Genomic DNA, 6,071 nt, shown 5'->3' on the forward strand with positions numbered 1-6,071 from the left:
CAAGTTCTTTTTTCATCCACTTTAATTCCTTTCTGTTGATGTCATAATGACTATACTACAGTTAAAACATAAAAGCAATGTCCCCTGCACATTCCTTAGCGTCACTGTCGGTTTCATTAGGTTATAATGTTTAACATTGACAGGCCTTCTGCCATGACACGCCTTTTGTCAGGCTTCTATGCCTTTTGCTCTTGCTCTATGTTCTGTTCTTGTACAGAAAGAAAGAAGAAAGGAAAGAAAGAAAGAAAAGTAGTACGTCGGCACGCCACTTGCCCCCATTTTGTCGATAAGGGAAGGGCTGTTGAATATTTATTTGAAAAGTAATAATTCGCAGCTTATTTACCACGCACATATAAACCCAAGGGCACGAGTGCCTCAGCCTTTCACGTTTGCTGAAATGCGAGCCGGCTGCAGCGGCGGCATCGAACCCGCAACCTCGAGGTCAGTAACACAAAGCCATAACCACTGGTAAAAGCAAAAGTTCGCCACCACCGCGCGGATTTCTAGCTCAAACACACCAGTGGTCAGCGCACGAGAGCAATTAATAGTTGCGCCCATTAGCGGCGCCACCCTTCGGCTCACCGCGTGCAAGCTGCATCCAAGCGGACGACCGCGGTGAGCTTTAGTCGGGCGCCGTGTGACCTGCGACGCGCTCATATCTATACTCGTCTCGCTCGGTTGAGTTTCGCGTGTAGCGACAACGCCATGACACGGCCGTTGCGCACGCGTGAAAAGGTCGTGCCACGCAGTTAGATGCTCCCTGCTGGCGTCATTAGGATGCTTACGGCAGTCATGCAGAACACGGGTGGCGTTCGCGTTTTTTTGTTTTCCTGTCTTTACGACGTCATATGGTAGGCGAATTTTAACGTAAACCATCCCGCTGTTGTGTTTAGGTTCGGTTTGGGACCACGTGCGAACGTGTCACGTGCAGTACGCGCACGCGGCTCCCCAAATAACGTTTTGCGTCCCCAAATATCATGAGGAGAAAAGTCACGTGACATTATTTTTTTTGTTCCAAGAATGATGATGCACAAAAAGCACTCGCGAATTATGCTAGTCACAGTGGCCTGTAGTGTAAAAAGGGTCGACCATATCACGCAAGAGCGACTGTATTGAAGATTTACAGAAGACGGATACAGTTATCCGCATACGATGAAACTGACGCCAGTTTAATACTGACGCTGTTCACCCAACAATCCCCCATCCCCGACCCCTTCCACACCTAACCCCAAACTGCAGCCGAGAGCCGACCCTCTTCCCTAAAATAAAGGTTTAATTCATTCATTCAATCAATCACTGCAGACGATTGAGAAAAAAAAGTGTGTGCGTACGCTTTTTGTCCGTACACCAGCGAGAGCCTTAAACAGTGCACTGTATGATGAAACCTCCAAGCTGATAATTAACGAAGTTGCAGTGAGTATTGGAACAGGAAAGGCAGGCGTCCTGGAACCAGGTCCAGGATACTTCTCAAACTTTACAAGAGTCTTCACGAAAGCTTATGCAGACATGTGTGACGCTTGTGAAGGCGTCAACGTCAACTAAATATTGCATTTGGAAATACCTGATGGCGTTTAGGAATTCCACTATCGGAGGTGTGCAACTATATCTTTGTGTCCTCTTGAGAGATGTAGCTGTTCTAACGTTTCCCAATTACCGGTGTGCTTAGTCATATTCCCCGTCAGGAGAAAAAAAAAAAGGAATCGTCACTACTGTAATCATTATCGTCGTCACGTGTTCTTCACGGTGGTGCTGAGCCGAAAAACCGTGAAAAGAGATGATGTCACTAACGTTCGATGGACTCGGAAAAATAGCTAAGTGCGTAGTTACCGAAGACGTGTGCATTGGCGCACATGTGCAGCCGATATCAAAAGTGTCAGGACCCCGGTATACGAAAAAAAAATCATATTTCTAAGATCGCAGCTATGCAACGTGAAGCTGTCTAAATGCGCTACGGGCGCACGTAGGCTTCACCATTTGGCTTCAGCCTTCATGCCTAATCTTGCATGCAACAGACTCCTTAGCGGCACATGCGCTTCTCAGACTTTTGCTCGTGACTGTACTTACAGCATCTGCAAATCGCACAAAGAGTCAAAGACATCCTACGCGATTACTATCTAAGCAGGAAAGAGAGGACAGAACCGCCGAGCCGTGATATCAGATAACAGTTGATAAAGCTTCGCTGAAAGTAATAGTCAGTTCTGGCTTTCCCGCAATAAGAGCATGCATGTGGAAAAGCCAGCTTCTGGTGCTGTCACACCGTACGCGGCTTGGCTTGCATAGCGAGCTCCATTTAAAGTCTTTCCTTTGAAGGAAGCTTTACTTGTGAAACTACCTGGGCTTCGATGACCTTGCTACAGCTACCTAACGCAACTGGCTTTCGGCTACGTACGTCCTGTTTTTACGCAATAGCGTTAAAGAGCTCGTTTCGCAGAAATTCCGGTGTCGGTGTCGGTGTCGGCGTCGTTGGTTGTGAGCGAAAAATCAGCGTTCTCCGTGAGCGAAAATTTGAGATATGTGCAAATAAATAAATAATAAAAAACATCGGTTCGAGTGGGAATAGAGCCCAGGCCTTCTGCGTGGCAAGTAGATATTGTACCACAGAGCCACGCCATTGCTTGGAACTGCGTCCGAAAAAAAAAAAAAAGCTATACGAATGCCATGTAATGCAAGGAGTCTCCTTAACGCATGGAGTGTTGCGTTGCAGAAGTGTAGAATCGCGCCGGGCGCCAAGACATGTGAATTGCACAATGATTTGGGGGGGTTTAGAGGACCACCCATGACATAGCGCTCAGACATATTTAATCATCATCAGCAGCAAAAACATCAACAAAGTGAGCAGCTGCGTAGGTTTGCGCGTTGTCTTACCGACGTGTAGTGGGTACTTCGCTGATTCGAAAAAAAGAAAAAAATTGTGGCGTAGTGGATCTTGCAGTGAGCATTGTAGGATAGTTTGAAATGGCTTAATGTTACTCGCACAGGCGTTCCTTTCCTTGCGGCACGGTTGTGGTATCCACAGAGATGTGAAGCGAGGCTAGCGAATGAGAAGGCGATGCGAACGGGGCCCGATTACGCTATCGCGGTTCTACTCATTAGGCGAAGCTCAAGCGTTCTCCAACATTTTAAGTTTACTTCCGGTTTCAACTTCCGATCTCTTGACTCACCCCCAGATAAAACCTAGCCAAAGGAGGCTTCTGAGACAGAGGGCACTCAAGATGATCGTCCACATCTTGGACATCATGTACAGCGATAGAAAAAGAGGGCGAAACATGCCCAGCAAGATAAGTTGCGTCGTGTTTGTTGGAGCACCACGCGAAAGAAGAAGATGCGATTGCGCTCCGCTGTATGTGGATTGCAGTGGAGCGCGTTCGATCTTCAGCAATTTATTTTGCTCTCCACTTCACCCATTTGCAGCAGCCGTACCGACGTCAACAGGCTTACATGTGTGAACGCTTAACAACGCTCCTAAACGTGAGCTATCGTACTAAAGTATAACCGGAATCAGGATGAACGAAAGAAGGGAATTTTAAGGGCTCGTTTCGTTGTTTGATACAACCTTAACGAAAAACAGCAAATAATGAAGCCAATGAATTATATGGGACGTTAATTGTACTCTTTGTATTGTTGTAATTATGATATAAATGTGAAGAAATGAAAGTGGACGAAAAGACAACTTGCCACCCGCAGGAACCCCTATACCGTTGGCTTCATTATCTGTTGGTTCTCATTGAGGTTGTAAAAAAAGAAGATGGCACTTGTAGAGACGTGTGTACGATTAATTTAACAGCCGATTTCGTTTATAGCGATGTTGTCGTGTCTATGCGTTATCCTTCACTCTACTAAACGGACATCGAATATGCGCGCTTACGACAGCGGTCCGCCAATGCGCTTCCTGCTTAACACCGTCATCAGACCCAGCGCACAACATCCAAATGAGCGGCGAGTCACGACGAATAACGAGGCTCGCCTCTGCGATGATATACACCTTGTATCCCGTGACACGAAACTGTTAGCCTTTGCTACACTACACGCTTCCTGGTCTGGGGGTTGCTGCGGTAGCGAGTGCTGATAGCGCCGACGACTCATCAGCTTTTCGTGATACGCCCATCGCGTGCCGAGGTAACACTGACCTCCTGGCAGCGGTCGTCATCCGATGCTATAATAACGAAGTGGGAAAAAGAGACCTCGTCAGCATCGGGATTATCTTGCGACTCGGGCTTCTTCCCTTATTGCAGCCTGCCCTGCTCTTCGCGGCTGTCTTCTCGCCCTCTCCCCTTCTATTACGCCAAATATGGCCGTTGATGTCGTTATACTCGTTGAACGTATCCTAATCCTTTGACGCATTACGTCGAAGGCCTCAGCACAAGCCTCGTACGCTGCTTCCTTCTTTCTGCAGCGGGAACGCTTAGGTTTGGACCAGAGGCACCCGAAAACGTAAACGTAAGCGAAGACGCGCAAGCGTGATCTTATGCGCGCCGATGCGTGCATATCTGATACACAGTACAGAATATCTTGATTGCAACGTGCGGTAAAACGAAATAAGGGTTGCGACGTACGGCGTCCTAAAGTTCCCTGCACCAGCTCTCCGTGACGTCAGAGATGCCGACGGCGTCATCCGTTCGGGTCTAATTTGTTGTGTACCGGTACTGACAACCGCACAATATTGTTGCGACTACAATGACGTACTAATACGTGGTCTCTAGCGAGTCGTAGTTTAAGAAAGCGTCACAAGAAGGCGCCAGCAGCGTAAGTAACGTCTACGTCACCATTGCTTCGGCTGTGCATTCACTCAGACAAGAGGCAAACACACCTCTATAAACATTTTACAGAGCTCCATTGAAATGATGCGTGTCAGAAGCTGACGAGAAAACCCTCATTTCAAACATTCAGTTTGTTCGGAACTATAAACTGTACTCTCACTTTTATTTATTAAAAGAACGAACGTAACTACTGAATAGCGGTAATTAAGAGCACATTTGAAAAGAAACACCTTCAATATCTTTCTCCCTTTTTGAAGTGAGCTATTCCCAACCTCTCCACGCATTGTGGAAGAAACAAAAAAAGAAGAAAAGTGGAAATATTGAAAAAAAGGTTACGTCGAAACGAGGACATGTTTTCCGCTCGAGCTGTAATTGGCCCGGTCGCATTATGTTCCGCTCTGTTAAGCCTCGCAATCAATACAACGCTCCCGCGGGTCTGAGCGTTGTAAACGGTTTTACGTGATCGTGACTCATGCGGGGTGTGTATTCCTTGTCCCGGGGGGAGCAGCGTTTAATACGCGTCATCAAACGCTTCGGCGTGGCACCAGTTATGCAGTTTCACGTAAGCGGTACAGTATATATATAGAACAAAGGAATATGCCACTAGGACTTGTAAATAGTTGATGAGATTGCACACACCGAGGTGAACGAATACTGAAATTTGTATACAAGGTAACTGGGTCACGTGGAGCACACAACGTGAATCTGCTTACGCCTGCTTAGATCAGAGTTTTAATTTCGTGCTCATATCATACATTGCAGCTATAACATCACCATTGCCTCCATTCAATCTCAGTTCAATGAATGAATTATGGACACATTTCTTTCTCCCTTAAGTGTCTGTATAAGAAGGCGTCTTCTATAATGCTATAGAAACACGTTGCGTAATGGTAAACTGCAGTAAGCGTAACTGCACTAGGAAGATCAAGCCGTACTTCGTCCACGTTGTGGTCTACAACCGAGCTTCACTGCAAGAGGATAAACTCTCCCCCTTTGATTTGACCAGTGTCCTCAAGCTACGCAACTGTCACGTTCTCTCAAGGCTTCCTCCCGTCGGGTACGTGCTTTTCTTTAGGTGGCGTTGGTATGTGTCACTCCAAGAATGTCACTTGGGAACTGGAGTTCTCGGCCCTCTCAGCTGCCTTGGAGGACTCATGCCCCCATCAAGCGGAACCCACGTTTTCAACGACAAGTCACGAGACGACATGACGCCGAGAATCATTTGATCAGAAATTTCAGCTTCTCGGTACTCGACAGGCTGAAGAAGCGCAAACAAAAAACACAAGCGAGAGAGGACCAGGCCTCAAAGCGTCA

Source organism: Rhipicephalus sanguineus, chromosome 9, assembly GCF_013339695.2.
Source record: "Rhipicephalus sanguineus isolate Rsan-2018 chromosome 9, BIME_Rsan_1.4, whole genome shotgun sequence".
Classification (NCBI taxonomy): domain Eukaryota; kingdom Metazoa; phylum Arthropoda; class Arachnida; order Ixodida; family Ixodidae; genus Rhipicephalus; species Rhipicephalus sanguineus.